This window comes from Salvelinus alpinus, chromosome 8 (genome assembly GCF_045679555.1).
Source record: "Salvelinus alpinus chromosome 8, SLU_Salpinus.1, whole genome shotgun sequence".
Taxonomy (NCBI): domain Eukaryota; kingdom Metazoa; phylum Chordata; class Actinopteri; order Salmoniformes; family Salmonidae; genus Salvelinus; species Salvelinus alpinus.
This window is the reverse complement of record NC_092093.1, coordinates 20,527,895-20,551,265: the sequence shown is the minus strand read 5'-3', so window position 1 is coordinate 20,551,265 and position 23,371 is coordinate 20,527,895. Positions and strand designations below refer to the sequence as shown.

At 43.8% G+C, this 23,371-nt stretch overlaps 1 protein-coding gene across 3 annotated transcripts in view; it reads left to right on the top strand.

Moving 5' to 3' along the window:
- The first annotated feature begins 79 nt into the window (after positions 1–79).
- The window catches only part of LOC139582698 (1-phosphatidylinositol 4,5-bisphosphate phosphodiesterase beta-4-like), a 132,186-nt gene continuing 108,894 nt past the window's right edge, over positions 80–23,371 (top strand). For all 3 annotated transcript variants that reach the window (XM_071412934.1, XM_071412936.1, XM_071412933.1), the window contains exons 1-2: positions 80–258; positions 10,001–10,046. The gene's annotated coding sequence lies outside the window, so the exon portion shown is untranslated. The remainder of the gene's footprint in view (positions 259–10,000; positions 10,047–23,371) is intronic.

Genomic DNA, 23,371 nt, shown 5'->3' with positions numbered 1-23,371 from the left:
ACGCGCACACACAAATCCCGAGAGTGGTTCCTTATAGGAACGCATCTGGCCATTCTCCACTGGGTGGCGAGTGGTACAAGAGGAGCGGGCTCTTGGAAGGGAAGGATAAAGACAAGAGGGGAAGAGAGAGAGTTTGAGAGGAACAGAGAGAGGGCGGGAGATACAGCAGCTGTAAAAAGGAGAGAAAATCCCAGCCCAGCCTCTGCAAGCATCATTTCTCACATCGGATTTTATCCGTTCTCGTCGCAACCAATTTACGTAAGGGCATTTTCATATTTCTGTCATTTTGGCTGCAAGTGGGACTTTTGCAATGTTTTGCTGAGCACCACTTTTGTATGATTCGTTGATCTGGGTGTCTAGTAATTTACAGTATTGGAGAGAGAAAAACGTTCGCTTGTTTTCATATTGGTGGTTGAAACCCGTGAGAATATTCCACTCCCAGAGGTCGTTCTGGAAACTAGATTGCAGAAACAGCGGCAAATCTTGTGGGTTGTTTTCGAAAGGGTCGTTCTTGGTTTGATGTAAAATAACATTATAGCTCGTGTACAAGCATGCACAACACGTGCATGGATGTCATATCCATCCATTACTTTCGTTTTTGTGAAATGGAACGTTAGCAGAAACGGTATATAGGCTAATCAAAGGTATGTATCCCCATTCATCTGTGGTGTAATGTTAGTCAGCTGGTTTGCTGTTTGCAGCGTCAAAAACTTGACAAATGGAGGTCAATATCGGTATTTTCTTCTCCAAGGTAGAGGCTTGCTAGCTGCTAGCTAACAGGACAGACAATCGCAGGGATACCCAGCTTGCTTGCCCATAAAAGTAGTCAGACTGGCATGCTTGCATGAGAGATGCACCACCTGCAAGGCTATCTTTTACGCAAACCACTCTAAATTATTAGGGTTTAAACATATGGCAGCTACTAGCTAAATTAGATAACAAACATATGAGTTATTGAACAATAGTTTGCTCTATTTATACACGATGCTGTGGAGATGTAGATCACAATTCATGCTAACGATGTCTAGCTTGCTGACGTTAGCCATTATTCTGATGTTTGTGGCTGTGTGTGTGTGCAGTGTGCACTCATTTGCCATGCATGTCCCGCTTCTTCCATCACAACATAAAGCAAGAGAATCAAGAAATAACAATCAGCCAATGGCTACTCTTGTCGAGCTATACTGATTTCTGTCAGTATCAGACAGCTGTTTGAGATGCATTAGTAGTGCATTTTCTGTTTTCATATTGAGAAAGGCATTCATCCAAAGTATTTTTTGTAAATAAATAACAGTCGACATGTATGTTGATGGTAAGGGATAAAAAGTGTACACAAGATACCTTGTTTTGGTTCAGTGGTGTTGTAGACGCACACCTGTACGCGGAACTGCCACCTGTTCCCGTGCACACACGGAGCCAATGTCCTGTGTGTCAAGCGTGCGGTCATTGACAGGGAGCCGGACATGTGTTTGAAGTGGCATTTAGCTGATTCCGATTATGGGGGGATAGAGACACGTTTGCCACGACTTGGTCGATATGCAATGAAGTGGCTGCTTTCTTAGATTCGACCAAGATATTCACCCTGGAAGCAAATGGCCGAATTGACCTTAAATGGAAAATGCAGTATGTTGCTGTTGGTCACTAGAACGTCAAAAAATGTCAGATTGATGAGAAAGAAAAAACATTCCATCTGCTTATGTGTTGCATGCTTTTCATCAGACACATAGGATCTCAGGAGTCTATAATGACTAAAGAAAACACCGGTTTACTACAATAAAAACAGTACTGTATAACGATAGTGGTATAGTAATAGCTACTTAAAACAATGTCTTTAGATTCCTAACTCTAATGAAGTGTTTGTCTGTGTCCATTGACCATTCTGTAGCTTCTGTCACTGCATGTCTGCTGTGTGTAGGAAGAGAACCCTATCCAGGTTTATAGTATTGACACAGTGGCATAAGCACTTCGATTGTGATTAGAGAGACAAACATTGCCCTACCTACCTCCTTCGCACAAAAACCATTAGTGACCTTGGGACTATAAAGGTCTATGACATTTGGTAAAAAATGAGTTATTCACATAGAGTTGCTCTTTAGGTAATCCTTTATGCCTGCATTTATATGTGAGATATGTCAGAGAATAAAATAAGTATATTTACTATGGAGAAAAAAGGGAAAAAAATCCAAAAGTTCTATTTGCCCAAACACCTTTTGGCTTGGTGCTATAAGGTTAATTCTGAAATCCAATCTCATTGCTGGGTTGTCAATCAAAAATAATTGTATGTAAGGTGGTATACTTATTGAGTCATGAAAGAGGAAGACATTACAAAACGGTTCTGAGATCTGGGACTTGAAAAATACTCATTATCTCAAAACTATACACTGAGTGCTCTTTCCATGACATAGACTGATCAGGTGAATCCAGGTGAAAGCTATGATGTCACTTGTTAAATACACTTCAATCAGTGTAGGTGAAGGGGAGGAGACAGGTTAAAGAAAGATTTTTACGCATTGAGACAATTGAGACATGGATTATGTATGTGTGACATTCAGAGGGTGACTGGGCAAGACAAAAGATCGAAGTGCCTTTGAACGGAGTATGGTAGCAGGTGCCAGACGCACCGGTTTGATTGTGTCAAGAACTGCAACGCTGCTGTGTTTCTCACGCTCAACAGTTTCCTGTGTGTATCAAGAATGGTCCACCACCCAAAGGACATCCAGCCAACTTGACACAACTGTGGGAAGCATTGGAGTCAACATGGGCCAGCATCCCTGTGGAAAGCTTTCGACACCTTGTAGAGGCCATGCTCCAACGAATTGAGGCTGCTCTGAGGGCAAAAGGTGGTGCAACTCAATATTAGGATGTTCCTAATGTTTTGTACACCTAGTGTTCATTTTGCAGATAGAACCTTACAGTTCCAAGTCTTTGATTATTGACATAATATGTTCTGGTCCTCGTTTTTAATTACTTAAGAGTTTTTTCCACCCCTTTTTAGAAGAATGGCCATAACGTAAGTTCTTTATGGTAAGAACAAATGAATACAGGTTTCTTAGAGCATGTTTAAAGCCCTTAGGACTAGGAGAGGCATAGCTGCTTTTGTCTTGTTCTATATCAATACGGAAACCTGCATGGAAGGGGCATTTTTCAAAAATTACATAACTTACCACATTTTATTGGTAAATAGCAAGTAATTTACTGACTTTGGGAGTCAGAGACCAGAAAAATATATCAGTTTACTCATCCAGAGCTAAGCTTTAGCAATGTTGTTAGTTCTCCATAGGATAATATAGTGTATTTGTCATTTTAGGGAACTATCGCTTTAACAATGTGTGATGAACATGAATGAATATATTTGATGACATGATTAGAAAGAGGGAAGGGTATTCTCTTTATTTAATCATTAGAAATCTGTACTTTTCTCTTGTAATTGAAATCATTTTAACATTCTGTGTCAGATAGGACCTTATGGTTGAACCCAGATTGACATTTCAGAGCCATAAGGTTCTATCTGCGACTGCACCCCCCTCTGCACTTTAGGTACCTTTACGGTGAGGACTACAAAACAGATCGGATACCTGAGATGTGAAAACTTTAATGCTCAATATCTCAGAACATTGCTTTGCAATGACCTTGCAAATGGTTTAGGAGGTCAAATGACCTTACCTGCATGGTTTAGGAGCCACCGTAGCCTAAAGCGGATTCTGATGAAGGGAGTAGGGCTAAGAAGCTTAGCGGCTGTGTTTTTTCGGGTCAGAGGGTATGGTTATTGTTATGAGGGGAAAGCTTATACTGATTCAGGGCGTTTGTTCGTTGGCCAAGGCTCAGATTATGGTGCTTGTGTAAAATCTGTCTGTGCCATATTGTACAGGTTGTTTGGAAAGGTGATATATTTGGCTGCTATTACACAATGCAGTGATTTTGTGATGAATATTGACTGTGTTGTGTTAATGGGATGGCTGATGCTGTCACGCCCTGGCCTTAGTATTCTTTGTTTTCTTAATTATTTTAGTTAGGTCAGGGTGTGACATGGGGAATGTATGTGTTGTTTGTAGTGTCTAGGGTGGTTGTAAGGTTTAGGGGGTTTATTAGAGTAGTTGGGTTTATGTTTAGTATAGTAGTCTAGCTGTGTCTATGGTTGAGTGTAGGTATCTAGGAAAGTCTATGGTTGCCTGAATTGGGTCTCAATTAGAGACAGCTGGTTATTGTTGTCTCTGATTGGGAGCCATATTTAAGGCAACCATAGGCTTTAGCTGTTTGTGGGGAATTGTCTATGTTGAACGTAAGTAGTTTGTGTGTGCACTTGCGTTTGTAGCTTCACGGTCGTTTGTTGTTTTTGTATAGTTTGTATAAGTGTTTCGTTTCATGTTCATCTTCGTCGTTATAATAAAAGAAGATGGCTTATTTTCCACATGCTGCGTTTTGGTCCGTCTCTCCTCCACACGATCGTGACAGAATTCCCCACCAACATGGGACCAAGCAGCGTAAATCAAGGCAGAGTGGCTGGAAGCCCGAGAGGCTCCCCCAAAAACTTCTTGGGGGAGGGCACACGGGGAGTGTGGCTGGGTCAAGTGGGAGAATTGAGCCAGTTCCCCGTGCTTACCATCAGGAGCAGTTGGCTAAACGAAGGTATGAGTCGGAGAATGTGGAGGAGTTATTGGACAGATTGGAGGAAAGTGAAAGGATGGGAGATTATGAGACATTTGAGGAGTTGTTGGTGTTATTGGAGGAGAGCGAAGAGAGAGAGATGTTGATATGGGGGAGCATACAACCAGGTAAGGTTGGGAAGCCTCCTGTGCGTCTCCTGAGCCCTGTACGCACTGTTCCTTCTCCCCGCACTCTTCCTGAGGTGCGTGCCCTCAGCCTGGTACCACCAGTACCGGTACCACGCACCAGGCCTATAGTGCGCCTTGAGAGTCCAGTGTGCCCTGTTCCTCCTCCACGTACTAGCCCTATGGTGCATGTCTCCAGTCCGGTACCACGCACCAAGCTTCCTGTGTGTTACCAGAGTCCTGTGCGTCCTGTTGCTGCTCCCCGCACTAGCCCTGAGATGCGTGTCCCCAGCCCGGTACCACCAGTTCCGGCACCACGCACCAGGCCTAAAGTGCGCCTCATCCGGCCAGAGCCGCCAGCCAGCCATGAGCGTCCAGAGCCGTCAGCCAGCCATGAGCGTCCAGAGCCGTCAGCCAGCCATGAGCGTCCAGAGCCGTCAGCCAGCCATGAGCGTCCAGAGCCGTCAGCCAGCCATGAGCGTCCAGAGCCGTCAGCCAGCCATGAGCGTCCAGAGCCGTCAGCCAGCCATGAGCGTCCAGATCCGTCAGCCAGCCATGAGCGGCCAGATCCGTCAGCCAGCCATGAGCGGCCAGATCCGTCAGCCAGCCATGAGCGGCCAGATCCGTCAGCCAGCCATGAGCAGCCAGATCCGTCAGCCAGCCATGAGCAGCCAGATCCGTCAGCCAGCCATGAGCAGCCAGATCCGTCAGCCAGCCATGAGCAGCCAGATCCGTCAGCCAGCCATGAGCAGCCAGATCCGTCAGCCAGCCATGAGCCGTCCAGCCAGGATCCGCCAGAGCCGGCCAGCCAGGATCCGCCAGCCAGCCAGGATCCGCCAGAGCCAGCCAGCCAGGATCCGCCATTCAGTCCGGTGCTGCCCTTCAGTCCGGAGCTGCCGTCCCTCAGTCCGGAGCTGCCCCTTATCCTGGTGCTGCCCCTTATCCTGGTGCTGCCCCTTATCCTGGTGCTGCCCCTTATCCTGGTGCTGCCCCTTAGTCCGGTACTGCCCCTTAGTCCGGTGCTGCCTCTTAGTCCGGTGCTGCCCCTTATTCCAGTGGGTTTAAGAAAGCGGGTAGTGACTATGGTGGGGTGGGGACCAGTGCCGGAGCCGCCGCCGTGGACGGACGCCCACCCAGACCCTCCCCTAGACTATGTGCTGGTGCGCCCGGGGTTCGCACCTTAAGGGGGGGGTTATGTCACGCCCTGGCCTTAGTATTCTTTGTTTTCTTAATTATTTTAGTTAGGTCAGGGTGTGACATGGGGAATGTATGTGTTGTTTGTAGTGTCTAGGGTGGTTGTAAGGTTTAGGGGGTTTATTAGAGTAATTGGGTTTATGTTTAGTATAGTAGTCTAGCTGTGTCTATGGTTGAGTGTAGGTATCTAGGAAAGTCTATGGTTGCCTGAATTGGGTCTCAATTAGAGACAGCTGGTTATTGTTGTCTCTGATTGGGAGCCATATTTAAGGCAACCATAGGCTTTAGCTGTTTGTGGGGAATTGTCTATGTTGAACGTAAGTAGTTTGTGTGTGCACTTGCGTTTGTAGCTTCACGGTCGTTTGTTGTTTTTGTATAGTTTGTATAAGTGTTTCGTTTCATGTTCATCTTCGTCGTTATAATAAAAGAAGATGGCTTATTTTCCACATGCTGCGTTTTGGTCCGTCTCTCCTCCACACGATCGTGACAGATGCTTCATTGTGAATCAGGTTGCTGTGTGTGTTTCTCAACTTCAGGGCCGTTGAGTCCCTGAAAAGGGAGACCGGTTTAGGCAGCTAAAAAGTGCTTGTTTTAATCTCAAATCTCCAAGGAGGAAATGGTATTTGTCTGACAGCAGCTGGCTGACAGTAGCTTGCTGCTGGTGCCTGGCTCAGAAATAAAGAAATAAATGCTGAACCAAGGCAAGTGATGTGAAAAAAAGCATCACAATAGATTTATTCCAGAATTGTAGACACAAAATAAACCAAATGCAATGCCATGACAAAGTATCATGTTTAGGTGAGCTGTAAAACTGGAAATAAAGATTGGGGTGGACCTAAAAGCACTCTCAGGCATTTCCTTAGCTGATCACATGTCTGAAATGACATTGGCAAAACAAACAGATAGGATTGCTATGAGTCACACCGTTTACCCTGCTGCCTTCAAAACTAGAAGGATACTTGTGTGGCTCTGTATCTAGTGGTAGATACACTAGATACAGATGGTCCCCCATCTCTCTCACACACACACACACACACACACACACAGTTAAAATAGTCAAAGATGTATTGCATACTTTTCTTCAATATTGATTTATTGCATATTGATTTGTTGCATATTTGTTAATCAGTAAATCAGTGATGTTAAGTGTTCAAACGTAAACGTTGGCTGGTCTTCAGACCTGCTGCATGATGCTGTTTAGAGGAGGGAGTCCCCTAGCTCTGCTGTACTGGTCTGGCTGTGGAGATGTCAATCAGAAAACACACACACACACACAGGCCAATGATTGTGTTTGGAGATGCTGGCAGTGGTATCATGGTCATGACTGCGTCAGTGGTGGTTGTGTTTGTCTGTGTTTGGGTCTTCCCACATGGGATTTTGATATCGGCGAGGTAACCAACATCGTATGGAAGCAAATTATGGAAGCAAAAACCAAGCGGGACTGGAACCAGTGACCTTGTATCTATCGGTCCAACACCTACCTTGATCATCCAGTGGTGTTGCAACGGGACAGCCCGTCTGCTCTAGATCAGTCATCTGACTCCATATTTCCATCCTTTGTTTTGACTGAGGTATCATGTTTTCCTCCTGTCCTCTCTTCCTCTTCTCACACAGCTATGCTGCATTGATCCATCTATCAGCGAGATGGACATAAGGTCTGGGAAAGACAGGGTAGCCTAGCGCGCACACACACACACGGATACATACACATCCACATATATATACACACACACACACACATACACACACACACACACACACACACACACACACACACACACACACACACACACACACACACACACACACATATACATACACATCCACATATATATACACACATACACACACACACACATACATACACATCCACATATATATACACACACACACACACACACACACACACACACACACATACATACACATCCACATATATATACACACACACACACACACACACATACACACACACATACACATCCACATATATATAGTTTTGGAAAGTCGGTTAGGACATCTACTTTGTGCATGACACAAGTCATTTTTACAACAATCGTTTACAGACAGATTATTTCACTTATAATTCACTGTATCACAATTCCAGTTGGTCAGAAGTTTACATACACTAAGTTGACTGTGCCTTTAAACAGCTTGGAAAATTCCCCAAAATGATGTCATTGCTTTAGAATGCTTTAGAGATGAACGTACTTTGCTGCAAAAAAGTGCAAATCAATCCCAGAACAACAGCAAAGGACCTTGTGAAGATGCTGGAGGAAACAGGAACAATAGTATCTATATCCACTGTAAAACGAGTCCTATATCGACATAACCTGAAAGGCCGCTCAGCAAGGAAGAAGCCACTGCTCCAAAACCGCCATAAAAAAGCCAGACTACGGTTTGCATCTGCACATGGGGACAAAGATCGTACTTTTTGGAGAAATGTCCTCTGGTTGGATGAAACAAAAATAGAACTGTTTGGCCATAATGACCATCGTTATGTTTGGAGGAAAAAGGGGGAGGCTTGCAAGCCGAAGAACACCATCCTAACCGTGAACCACGAGGAGGTAGCATCATGTTGTGGGGGTGCTTTGCTGCAGGAGGGACTGGTGCACTTCACAAAATAGATGGCATCATGAGGCAGGAAAATTATGTGGATATATTGAAGCAACATCTCAAGACATCAGTCAGGAAGTTAAAGCTTGGTCGCAAATGGGTCTTCCAAATGGACAATGACCCCAAGCATACTTCCAAAGTTGTGGCAAAAGGGCTTAAGGACAACAAAGTCAAGGTATTGGAGTGGCCATCACAAAGCCCTGACCTCAATCCTATAGAACATTTGTGGGTAGAACTGAAAAAGCGTGTGTGAGCAAGGAGGCCTACAAACCTGACTCAGTTACACCAGCTCTGTCAGGTGGTATGGGCCAAAATTCACCTAACTTATTGTGGGAAGCTTGTGGAAGGCTACCTGAAACGTTTGACCCAAGTTCAACAATTTAAAGGCAATGCTACCAAATACTAATTGAGTGTATGTAAACTTCTGACCTACTGGGAATGTGATGAAAGAAATAAAAGCTGAAATAAATCCTTCTCTCTACTATTATTCTGACATTTCACATTCTTAAAATAAAGTGGTGATCCTAACTGACCTAAAACAGGGAATTTTTACTAGGATTAAATGTCAGGAATTGTGAAAAACTGAGTTTAAATGTATTTGGCTAAGGTGTATGTAAACTTCTGACTTCAACTGTTCATACATACACGCTCACACACGCTCACACACGCTCACACACACACACACACACACACACACACACACACACACACACACACACACACTGAAAATCAGTTGAAAATAACAGACAGATCTGATTATCTATGACGAATAGTTCCATTGTTTGTTTAAACACATTATGATTCATAGCTTTCAGCTTTATTGTTATAGCTAAACAAAACAGGATTCTCTTCCCAAGCCTCCATTGTGGATATTATAATTTACTGGGGTGTTTTCCTTGGCTGGGGAGTGGGGCCGCGGAGGTGTGTGTGTGTCAGTCTGTCTGTCTGTCTCCAGTCCATCTGTGAGGTTCATGTCCATAGGTTTAATGATTTTCTTGATTTATGGGGAGGCTCCTAATGTCCAGAGCTTTTTGCCGCTGACTTGTTCTTAAAAGCCCAGTCCAGTCAAAAACTAGATTTGCTTGTGTTTTATATACATTTCCACACTATGAGTTTGGAATAATACTGTCAAAATACGAAAATTATGATAATTTCCTTTTAGTGTAACAGCTGTTTTGAAAAGACCACCCGAAACCAGGCGGTAAGTTAGTTGATAGACCAATAAGAAAGAGAGTTCCAAACGTCTCTGCCGATAACAGCTAGTTTTCAGTTTTCCCCTCCCCACTCAGACCACTCCCAGACAGTCCTAGTTAAATTATTGCTTTAGACATTGATCTTTGCTAAGAAGCATTTTTAAATGATTTGATATTGAGATAACAACGACTGCATTGGGCCTTTAAATGTTCCCTCCTCTGTCCTCACAGGCCAAGATATGAGTTTCACCCACTGAAGTTATTTCATGCTGAACTGGTAAGTTGGAGAGTTATATTAGACCTAATACCTATTGGTGTTAACAGTTGTTTAAACTCTTAGTCTTTTCGGTGGTCTTTCTAGAACTCCTTTGGCTGTTGCATATGAAACACACATCATGTTAGATGACGTTTCTCTGTAGAGTGGAAATCTTTTTTGGGGTTGGTAAACATGTTTGTGAACTACAGCCTGCCCTTAATGACAGAGATACACGTCCTATGTAATCTATACATGTAGGAGCAGGAGATCTTCTCTGTACTGTTGAATGTGGGAGGAGTGGAAACCAAACATTATTCAGTAACCTTTGTGTGTAAATACCATCTCCAGCTTCCCACTTTTTTTTTTGTTTTGTTAGTCCTCCTCTCCTTCCACCAACGATTCTCGTTGGTGGAAGGAGAGGAGGACCAAAATGCATCGTGGTAAGTGTTCGTCATATTTAATTAAAACTGAACACTAGACAAAACAACAATGAGGAAAAACAAAAATGAAACAGTTCTGCCAGGTGAACATACACTAAACAGAAAACAATCACCCACAACACACAATGGAAAACAGGCTACCTAAATATGGCTCCCAATCAGAGACAACAATAAACAGCTGCCTCTGATTGGGAACCACACCAGGTCAAACGCATAGAAAACAAACAACCTAGAAAAAAGAACATAGACTGCCCACCCCAACTCACGCCCTGACCAACCTAACACAAAGACATTAAAAAAAGAACTAAGGTCAGGGATTTTTTTTTCTTCTTCTTTATTTATAGGAAATGTTGTGTCCCTATTTTAAACTGAGTGGACAATCATTTATTCACTATCTATGCCTATTTTAAACTGAGTGGACAATCATTTATTCACTATCTATGCCTATTTTAAACTGAGTGGACAATCATTTATTCACTATCTATGCCTATTTTAAACTGTGAGTGGACAGTCATTTATTCACTATCTATGCCTATTTTAAACTGAGTGGACAATCATTTATTCACTATCTATGCCTATTTTAAACTGTGAGTGGACAGTCATTTATTCACTATCTATGCCTATTTTAAACTGTGAGTGGACAGTCATTTATTCACTATCTATGCCTATTTTAAACTGAGTGGACAATCATTTATTCACTATCTATGCCTATTTTAAACTGAGTGGACAATCATTTATTCACTATCTATGCCTATTTTAAACTGTGAGTGGACAGTCATTTATTCACTATCTATGCCTATTTTAAACTGAGTGGACAATCATTTATTCACTATCTATGCCTATTTTAAACTGTGAGTGGACAGTCATTTATTCACTATCTATGCCTATTTTAAACTGAGTGGACAATCATTTATTCACTATCTATGCCTATTTTAAACTGAGTGGACAATCATTTATTCACTATCTATGCCTATTTTAAACTGTGAGTGGACAGTCATTCACTATCCAAGCCTATTTTAAACTGTGGGTGGACAGTCATTTATTCACTATCTAAACTCAGTGCAGTCTTCTCAAATCAAAATCAAACATTTGTTACAAGAGCAGACTGAGACGAGGAGACGGGGATGAAGTAACCAAGGTATTTATTGACACACGGGGGGAGATGAAGTGCAGGTCAGTGGAAGCTTGGGCGGGAAGCTGAAAACCAGGTGCGGAAGCTGAGGCTGGAGCGAGAGGGGTTGAGACAGGTAAGCAGGTCCGGAGGCTGAGGCTGGAGCGAGAGGGGTTGAGACAGGGTAAGCAGGTCCGGAGGGGAGGGGAATCCAAGGGAGTAGTAGAGTGGGGAATCCAGGACAGAGTAGCAGGATGATGGGACTGGAGACTGGGACCAGAGTCAGAGCTGGCAGAACTGTAGCTGAGAGGAACACAGCGTCAGGCAAGGAAAACAGGCACCACGATGAGCCGAGGGGGTGGAGGAGCTGCTGCAGGAGGAGACAGGGGACTGGAGCAGACAGGTTTAATCAGGGATACATGGAAGGTAGGATGGATCCTGAGAGAGGCTGGGAGTTTCAGGTGCACCTCAGTGGTTAATGACCCGGTCAATTTCAAAGGGACCAATGAATCGGGGGCAATGTTTCTTCGATGCCACCTTCAATGGCAGGTCCTTCGATGAGAGCCATACCTTTTGACCCGGGGTGTAGACTAGAGCAGAGGCTCGGCGACAGTTAGCTTGGGACTGGGTCCTGTCGGAAGCACAAAGAAGGGCTGCCCGGGCCTTCCTCCAGGTACGGTGACAACGGCGCAGATGATCCTAGACAGAGGGAACCGCAACCTCAACCTCTTGGTCGGGGAACAAGGGATGTTGGTAACCCAGAGCACACTCTGGGTTACCAACTCTGGGTTACCAAGGGTGACATACCTGACGAGGCGTTGATGAGGGAGTTGTGGGCATATTCAACCCAGGGTAGCTGAGCGCCCAAGGATGAAGGATTAGCAGAAGTCAAGCAGCGTAGGGCAGTCTCCATCTCTTGGTTGGCCCGTTCAGTCTGGCCGTTGGTCTGGGGGTGATATCCAGAAGAAAGACTGACATTGATACCAAGAGCTGAACAGAAGGATCTCTGTACCTGGGAGGTAAACTGGGGTCCTCTGTTGGAAACGATGTCAGATGTCAACATGCTTTGTAAACAACATGTGAAATGTATATTTACAGGCACTTCACTACAATGCAGAGCGAAAGAAAATAGAGAAATAATATAAAAGTAAATCCCGTAATAATAAAAGTACTAATAAATACACAATGAGTAATGATAACTTGGCTTGTGCAGGGGTACGAGGTAATTGGGGTAGATATGTACATACACTATATATACAAAAGTATATGGACACCCCTTCAAATTAGTGGATTTTGTTATTTCAGCCACACCCGTTGCTGACAGGTGTATAAAATCGAGCACACAACCATGCAATCTCCATAGACAAACATTGGTAGTAGAATGGCCTTATTGAAGAGCTTGGTGACTTTCAACATGGCACCGTCATAGGATGCCACTTTACCAACAAGTCAGTTCGTCAAATTTATGCCCTGTTAGAGCTACCCCGTTCAACTGTAAATGCTGTTTTTGTGAAGTTGAAATGTCTAGATGCATCAACGGCTCAGCCGCGAAGTGGTAGGCCACACAAGTTCACAGAACGGGACGGCTGAGTGCTGAAGTGCGTAGCACATAAAAATAGTCTGTCCTCAGTTGCAACACTCATTACCGAGTTCCAAACTGCCTCTGGAAGCAGCGTCAGCACAATAACTGTTAGTCGGGAGCTTCATGCAATGCCAAGTGTCGGCTGGATGTGGTGTAAAGCTCGCCACCATTGGAAACGCATTCTCTGGAGTGATGAATCACGCTTTACCATCTGTCAGTCCGACGGACTAATCTGGGTTTGGTGGATGCCAGGAGAACGCTACCTTCCCGAATACATAGTGCCAGCTGTAAAGTTTGTTGGAGGAGGAATAATGGTCTGGGGCTGTTTTTCATGGTTCTGGCTAGGCACCTTAGTCCCAGTGAAGAGAAATCTTAACACTACAGCATACAATGACATTCTAGATGATTCTGTGCATCCAACTTTGTGGCAACAGTTTGGGGAAGGCACTTTTCCTGTTTCAACATGAATGCCTCGGAGCACAAAGCGAGGTCCATACAGAAATGGTTTGTCGAGTTCGGTGTGGAAGAACTTGACAGGCTTGCACAGAACCCTGACCTCAACCCCATCAAACACCTTTGGGATGAATTGGAACGCCGACTGCAAGCCAGGCCTAATCACCAAACATCAGTGGCCGACCTCACTAATGCTCTTGTGGCTGAATGGAAGCAATTCCCCGCAGCAATGTTCCAATATCTAGTGGAAACCCTTCCCAGAAGAGTGTAGGCTGTTATTACAGCAAAGGGGGGACAAACTCCATATTAATGCCCATGATTTTGGAATGAGATGTTTGACGAGCAAGTGTCCAGATACTTTTGGTCATGTAGTGTATAACTAGAAATAAAGTGACAGATAATAAACAGTAGCAGCAGTGTGATGAGTCAAAAAAGTTAGTGCAAAAAGGGTCAATGCAGATAGTCTGTGTAGGTATTTGGTTAACTATTTAATGAACTATGTTGCAGTCTAATGGCTTGGGGGTAGAAGCTGTTCAGGGTCCTGTGGTTCCAGAATTGATGCATTGGTACTGCTTGCCGTGTGGTAGCAGAGAGAACAACAGTCTATGACTTGGTTTGCTGGAGTCTTTGACAATTTTTAGGGCCTTCCTCTGACACTGCCTGGTATAGAGGTCCTGGATGGCAGGGAGCTCAGCCCCATTGATGTACTTGGCTGTACACACTACCATCTGTAGCGCCTTGCGGTCAGATGCCAAGCAGTTGCCATACCAAGCGGTGATACAGCCAGTCAAGATGCTCTCAATGGTGCAGCTGTAGAACTTTTTGACGATCGGAGTGCCCATGCAAAACCTTTTCAGCCTCCTGAAGAGGAAAAGGCGTTGTCATGCCCTCTTCACGACTGTGTTGATGTGTGCAGACCATGATAGATCCTTAGTGATGTGGACACCGAGGAACTTGAAGCTCTAGACCCACTCCACTACAGCCCTGTCGATATGAATGGGGGCGTGGTCAGTCCACGATCAGCTCCTTTGTCTTGCTGAAGTTGAGGGAGAGGTTGTTGTCCTGGCACCATACTGTCAGGCCTCTGATCTCCTCCCTATAGGCTGTCTCATTGTCGTTGGTGATCATCCCTACCACCGTTGTGTCATTGGCAAACTTAATGATGGTGTTGGAGTCGTGAGTGGCCACGCAGTCGTGGGTGAACAGGGAGTACAGGAGTGGACTAAGCACACACCCCCAAGGGGCCCCCGTGTTGAGGGTCAGTGTGGCGGATGTGTTGTTGCCTACCCTCAACACCTCCCTCTGCAACTGGATCCTGAACTTCCTGACCGGCCGCCCCCAGGTGGTGAGGGTAAGCAACAACACATCCGCCATGCTGTCACTCACCACCTGGGGGGGCCCATCAGGAGGTTCAGGATCCAGTTGCAGTCCCAGAATCCTTAGCTTAGTGATGGGCTTGGAGGGCATTTTGATGTTGAACGCTGAGCTGTCGTCAATGAACAGTATTTTCACATAGGTGTTCCTCTTGTCTAGGTGGGAAAGGGCAGTGTGGAGTGCAATGGAGATTGCGTTATCTGTGGATCCGTTGTAGGTGTATGTGGATTGCAGTGGGTCCAGGGTGTCTGAGATGATGTTGTTGATGTGAGCCATGACCAGCCTTTCAAAGCATTTCATGGCTACAGATGTGAGTACTGTGGGGTGATAGTCATTTAGACAGGTTACCATGGCGTTCTTGGGCATAGGGATTATGGTGGTCTGCTTGAAACATGTAATCCATAGTAGTTTGCAAGCCTTGCCACATCCAACGATCATCAGAGCCGATGTAGTAGGATTCGATCTTAGTCCTGTATTGATGCTTTTCCTGTTTGATTAGTCGGAGGGCATAGTGGGATTTCTTATAAGCATCTGGATTAATGTCCCGCTCCTTGAAAGCGGCAGCTCTAGCTTTTAGCTCAGTGCGGATGTTGCCTGTAATCCATAGCTTCTGGTGGGATATGTACGCACAACCACTGTGGGGAAGACAACGTCAATGCACTTATTAATGAAGCCTGACCACTTCTGTATTTAGCGTGTCACTGGTACTTCCTGTTTGAGTTGTTGCTTGTAAGCAGCAAACGGGAGGATAGAGTAATGGTCAGATTTGCCAAATGGAGGGTGAGGGAGAGCTTTGTATGTGTTTCTGTGTGTGGAGTAAAGGTGATTTGCATTTTCTTTTGCCTCTACTTGCACAAGTGACATGCTGGTAGAAATGAGGTAAAATGGATTTCAGATTCCCTGCATTAAAATCACCAACCACTAGGAGCGCCGCATCTGGATGAGCATTTTCTTCATTGCTTACGGCCCTATACCGCTCATTGAGTGTGGTTTTACTTCCAGCATCGGTTTGTGGTGGTAAATAGACATAAAAATAGTATGGTCTACAGTATGATCTACAGCTTATAAAGAGGTATTCTAACTCAGGAGAGCAGAACCTCAAGATTTCCTTAATACACCTCACCCCTCTTGAGCTTACCCAACGCTACCGTTCTGTTCTTCTGATGCAGAAAAACTGCTGAAGACATATTTCTGTATGTCAATGTAGATATTCCATTAAAAATCAAACGTTTCCAGCTACAATAGTCATGAACAACATTAACAATGTCTACACTGTATTTCTGATCAATTTGATATTATTTTAATGTACAAAAAATAGGCTTTTCTTTCAAAATCAAGGACATTTCTAAGTGACCCCAAACTTTTGAACGGTAGTGTAGGTCTAATTTATTTTCGACTTTCCCATGTATGAATGATGTGTATTGCACATCTGAACATTCTCCCACATCACTCATTGATAAGCAGCCTGTGTGACTGCCTGAGTTGTTGCCTGTGTGTTTCTTCCATACAGTCGTAAACTTTAATGATCCTGAAAGACTGTGTGTGACATAATTATGTAGTGTGTGTCCACATGCACATGTGTGCGCATGTGTCTACAGTAGCATGACGTGTGTGTGTGTGTGTGTGTGTGTGTGTGTGTGTGAGAGAGGTCTTACGAGCACTAGATTTACTTCCAGAGCCCTATTCAGTCACTTGCCAGTCCAGTCGGGCAGTGTGTGAGAATGAATAAAATGTGCTACTGTAGGGTTACAGCCAGAACATACACTGTCACTCAGCAGCAGAGGACTTATACTTCCTATTGTGATATATCTACAGTGCATTCGGATAGTGTTCAGACCCCTTGACTTTTTCCACATTTTGTTACGTTAAAGCCTTATTCTAAAATGGATTAAATACTTTTTTTATTGCATCAATCAACACACAATACCCCATAATGACAAAGCAAAAACAGGTTTTAGACGTTTTTGCAAATGTGTACAAAGAAAATAACTGAAATATCACATTTACATAAGTATTCAGACACTTTACTTAGTACTTTGTTAAAGCACATTTGGCAGCAATTACAGCCTAGATTCTTGTGGGTATGATGCTACAAGCTTGGAACACCTATATTTGGGGAGTTTCTCCCATTCTTCTCTGCAGATCCTTTTAAGCTCTGTCAGGTTGGATGGGGAGCGTTGCTGCACAGTTATTTTCACGTCTCTCCAGCCGTGCGGCCAGCTCTCGGACGAGTCTTGGTGGTTCCAAACTTCTTCCATTTAAGAATGATGGAGGCCACTGTGTTCTTGGGGACCATCAACGCTGCAGATATTTTTGGATACCCTTCCCCAGATCTGTGCCTCGACACTATCCTGTCTCGGAGCACTACGGATAATTCCTTCGACATGGCTTGGTTTTTGCTCTGACATGCACTGTCAACTGTGAGACCTTGTATAGACAGGTGTGTGCCTTTCCAAATCATGTCCAATCAATTGAATTAACCACAGGTGGACTCCAATCAAGTTGTAGAAACATCTCAAGGATGATCAATGGAAACAGGATGCATCTGAGCTCAATTTCGAGTCTCAGCAAAGGGTCTGAATACTTATGTAAATTAGGTATTTATTACCACAAATATTTTTAAATGTACTCCTAATTTTTTTTAGTTTTTCAACTTAGGCGAACACGTACTCCTTGTTAAAAAAAAGGTCACCATAGAGCCCTGTGTTTGTGTGTGACATAGAGAATGATATAGCGAGAGAGAAAGAGAAAGAAAGATTGAGATGTCCCCCCAACAGATGTCTGGTGTTAACTCATATCAATATCGCTCCTTTTAATAAAATATTTGGCCAAATTATCTAGTTGCCTCAGCATCAGATGACATCCCCATAGCTGTGAAATTTCCTCAGTTTGGAAGACACACACACACAGGTACACACACGTTTTACTATCCTTGTGAGGACCAAACAATTTATTCCCATTAAAAATCTTATTTCTAAACCTAACCCCAAACCTTAACCTAACCCAATACTTAACACCAAACCCTAACCCCAACTCCTAAACCTAACACCTAATCCTAACCCTAACCGTAAATTTAAGCCTAAAAAAGCCTATTTCCTTATAGGGATCTGCAAAATGTCCCCACTTGTGCAAATGTTCCTTGTTTTACTGTCCTTATGAGGACATCTGGTCCCCACAAGGATAGTTAAACCAAACACACACACCTCTCCACTCACATTGGCTCTCCACCCGTGCCTCAATCCACTGTGGGAATCTGTACATGTGAACGCAATTTGCATTTCCAATTACTCTGGCAACCTTTGCTCCAGAACACAGAACATGTCCTTTTCTCGTCTCTGTCCTCTCCAGGATAGCTATTATTACCCTCAATGAAATGACACTGACACACTGAGAATGATGTTACACATCACACAGTTTACTGTTACATAGCAAAACATATACACACACACACACAGCTCCTTACTGTACCAGGATTATGTCCCATTCTTAATAGGCCTAAATACTCAGACTGCTAATATAGAGACTCTGTATCTCAGAAAGAGTTTGAAAAGGGAACGAGGGAGAGTGAGGTAGATGTCTGTTAAAGTAAAGAAGCATTGTGGAAGTGGAAAGTCCAGGGAGAAGATAGTGGAGAGGAATGGAGAGAAGTAGAGGGAGGAAAATAGAGGAGAAGAGGGTGAAAACAACATTTCCCTCTTAGTCTGAATGCTGCTCAAACACATGACTGGCTGCCTAGATAAATGACTCGATAAACTAAAGGACTGAATGCTGCTCAAACACATGACTGGCTGCCTAGATAAATGACTAGATAAACTAAAGGACTGAATGCTGCTCAAACACACGACTGGCTGCCTAGATAAATGACTAGATAAACTAAAGGACTGAATGCTGCTCAAACACATGACTGGCTGCCTAGATAAATGACTAGATAAACTAAAGGACTGAATGCTGCTCAAACATGACTGGCTGCCTAGATAAATGACTAGATAAACTAAAGGACTGAATGCTGCTCAAACACATGACTGGCTGCCTAGATAAATGACTAGATAAACTAAAGGACTGAATGCTGCTCAAACACACGACTGGCTGCCTAGATAAATGACTCGATAAACTAAAGGACTGAATGCTGCTCAAACACATGACTGGCTGCCTAGATAAATGACTCGATAAACTAAAGGACTGAATGCTGCTCAAACACATGACTGGCTGCCTAGATAAATGACTCGATAAACTAAAGGACTGAATGCTGCTCAAACACACGACTGGCTGCCTAGATAAATGACTAGATAAACTAAAGGACTGAATGCTGCTCAAACATGACTGGCTGCCTAGATAAATGACTAGATAAACTAAAGGACTGAATGCTGCTCAAACATGACTGGCTGCCAAGATAAATGACTAGATAAACTAAAGGACGGAATGCTGCTCAAACACATGACTGGCTGCCTAGATAAATGACTAGATAAACTAAAGGACTGAATGCTGCTCAAACACATGACTGGCTGCCAAGAACAAGGCTGACGTGTTACGTATTCCTAACCAATTGTGTTTTTCTTTTTTTTCTTTGCGTTGTCTGTAACTTATTATTTTTACTTATTTTGTGCATAATGTTGCTGCTACTGTCTCTTATGACCGAAAATAACTTCTGGACATCAGGACTGCGATTATTCACCACGGACTGGCAGAATACTTTTTTTCCTTTAACGAGTCCGACGAGCCCGACGTGAATGATATACTGCTTCCCCGGCCAAAGGCCACTTTCAAGGAGTGGGACTCTAACCCGGAAGCTTATAAGAAATCCCGGCCCTGATGCTCGTCGAATGTGGCAGGGCTTGGTTAGACAATTGATTAGGAATACGTAACACGTCAGCCTTGTTCTTGGCAGCCAGTCATGTGTTTGAGCAGCATTCAGTCCTTTAGTTTATCTAGTCATTTATCTAGGCAGCCAGTCATGTGTTTGAGCCGGTGTAGCACGATTCCATCTTAGTGCTGTATTGACGCTTTGCCTGTTTGATGGTTCGTCGGAGGGCAAAGCAGGATTCTTTAAAAGCTTCCGGGTTAGAGTTCCGCTCCTTGAAAGCGGCAGCTCTAGCCTTTAGCTTAGTACGGATGTTGCCTGTAATCCATGGCTTGTGGTTGGGGTATGTACGTGCGGTCACTGATCACTGACTAGATAAACTAGAGGCCAGAATGCTGCTCAAACACATGGCTGGCTGCCTAGATCAATGACTAGATAAACTAGAGATTCTTTCACCAGGGCTTCTCTCAGTCTGAGGAGAGAAAGAGAGGGGGGAGAGGGAGAAAGAAAGAGAGCTGTGGTTTGTTGCTGCAGAATGCACATGGACACTTGAAGCCACTGTGAAGGATGGGGCCTAAGCACAGACCTGGCAGACAGACAGACTGAAACTATTTACAGTACCAGATAAAAGTTTAGATGCACTTACTCATTCCAGGGTTTTTCTTACCTTTTTTGCTATTTTCTACATTGTAGAATAATAGTGAAGACATCAAAACTATGAAATTACATTTATGGAATCATGAAAAAGTGTTAAACAAATCAAAATATATTTTATATTTGAGATTCTTCAAAGTAGCCACCCTTTGCCTTGATGACAGCTTTGCACACTCTTGGCATTCTCTCAACCAGCTTCACCTGGAATGCTTTTCCAACAGTCTCGAAGGAGTTCCCACATATGCTGAGCACTTGTTGGCTACTTTTCCTTCACTCTGCGGTCCAACTCATCCCAAACCATCTCAATGGGGTTGAGGACGGGTGATTGTGGAGGCCAGGTCATCTGATGCAGCACTCCATCACTCTCCTTGGTCAAATAGCCCTAAAACAGCCTGGAGGTGTGTTTTGGGTCATTGTCCTGTTGAAAAACAAATGCTAGTCCCACTAAGCCCAAACCAGATGGGATGGCGTATCGCTGCAGAATGCTGTGGTAGCCATGCTGGTTAAGTGTGCCTTGAATTCTAAATAAATCACAGACAGTGTCACCAGGAAATCACCCCCACACCATAACACCTCCTCCTCCATGCTTCACAGTGGGAACCACACAGGCAGAGATCATCCGTTCACCTACTCAGCGTCTCACAAAGACACGGTGGTTGGAACCAAAATCTCTAATTTGGGCTCATCAGACCAAAGGACAGATTTCCACCGGTCTAATGTCCATTGCTCATGTTTCTTGGCCCAAGCAAGTCTCTTCTTCATATTGGTGTCTGTTACTTGAACTATGTGAAGCATTTATTTGGCTGCAATTTCCGAGGCTGGTAACTCTAATGAACTTATCCTCCGCAGCAGAGGTAAATCTGGGTCTTCCTTTCATGTGGCGGTCGTCATGACAGCCTGAATGCGCTTGATGGTTTTTGCGATTACACTTGAAGAAACTTTAAAAGTTCTTGAAATGTTCCACATTGACTGACCTTCATATCTTAAGTAATGACTTTCGTTCTCTTTGCTTATTGTGAAATGTCAGAATAATAGAGAGAATGATTTATTTCAGCTTTTATTTCTTTCATCACATTCCCAGTAGGTCAGAAGTTTACATATACTCAATTAGTATTTGGTAGCATTGCCTTTCAATTGTTGAACTTGGGTCAAATGTTTCGGGTAGCCTTCCACAAGCTTCCCACAATGAATTGGGTGAATTTTGGCCCATTCCTCCTGACAGAGCTGGTGTAACTGAGTCAGGTTTGTAGGCCTCCTTGCTCGCACACGCTTTTTCAGTTCTGCCCACAAATTTTGTGTGGGATTGAGGTCAGGGCTTTGTGATGGCCACTCCAATACCTTGACTTTGTTGTCCTTAAGCCATTTTGCCACAACTTTGGAAGTATGCTTGGGGTCATTGTCCATTTGGAAGACCCATTTGCGATCAAGCTTTAACTTCCCGACTGATGTCTTGAGATGTTGCTTCAATATATCCACATCATTTTCCTGCCTCATGATGCCATCTATTTTGTGAAGTGCACCATGATACAGTGAATTATAAGTGAAATAATCTGTCTGTAAACAATTGTTGGAAAAATGACATGTCATGCACAAAGTAGATGTCCTAACCGACTTGCCAAAACTATAGTTTGTTAACAAGAAATGTGTGGAGTGGTTGAAAAACGAGTTTTAATGACTCCAACATAACTTTATGTAATCTTCCGACTTCAACTGTGTGTGTATATACACTTTTGACTGGTACTGTGTGTGTATGTGTGTATATATATTATTTTGACTGGTACCGTATATGAAAAAACTAAATGTTATATTAGTCTGTGGACTTCCGATGCAGAAACAAACAGAACATGTAAACATACAAAAGCTGAGTCGCTCGTTGTGACCCCGAGTCTACTGAGTTAGTACATTGGTGGAACTGAACCAAAGCCAGGCATATGTCAAAGACTTCCTGTGCTTATTTACTTGATACTACTTTATTATGCCTGCTGTCACGATCATTGTTGTAAGAATCGGACCAAAATGCAGCGTGGTTTGGGTTCATCATCTTTTTTACGTGAACCGGCAAAAAAACAATAAAGAACAAAACGAACGTGAAGCTATGCAGCTCAAGGCAACTATACACAAACAAGATCCCACAACAAACAGGTGGGAAAAGGCTGCCTCTATATGATCCCCAATCAGAGACAACAATAGACAGCTGCCTCTGATTGGGAACCATAGCAAGCCAACCTAGAAATAAAGAAACTAGAATGCCCACCCTAGTCACACCCCGACCTAACCAAAATAGAGAATAAAGGATCTCTAAGGTCAGGGCATGACACTTGCTTTAAACATGGATGCATGACATTCATATCATAACAAATGATAACATTAATAGGCAAAGTTTACAAACATGCCGTAACAACTTTTATTAACACATACGCTATATATACAAAAGGATGTGGACACCCCTTGAAATGAGTGGATTCGGCTATTTCAGGCACACCCATTGTTGACAGGTGTATAAAATCGAGCATACATCCATGTAATCTCCATAGACAAACATTGGCAGTAGAATAGCCTTACTGAAGAGCTCAGTGACTTTCAACGTGGCACAGTCAAAGGATGCCACCTTCCCAACAAGTCAGTTCATAAAATTTCTGCTCTGCTAGAGTCAACTGTAAGTGCTGTTATTGTGAAATGGAACCGTCGTGGAGCATCAACGGCTCAGCCGTGAAGTGGTAGGCCACACAAGCTCACAGAACGGGACCGCCGAGTGCTCGAAGCGCGTAAAAATTGTCTGTCCTAGGTTGCAACACTCACTACCGTGTTCCAAACTGCCTCTGGAAGCAACGTCAGCACAATAACTGTTCGTCGGGAGCTTCATGAAATGGGTTTCCATGGCCGAGCAGCTGCACACAAGCCTAAGATCACCATGCGCAATGCAAAGTGTCGGCT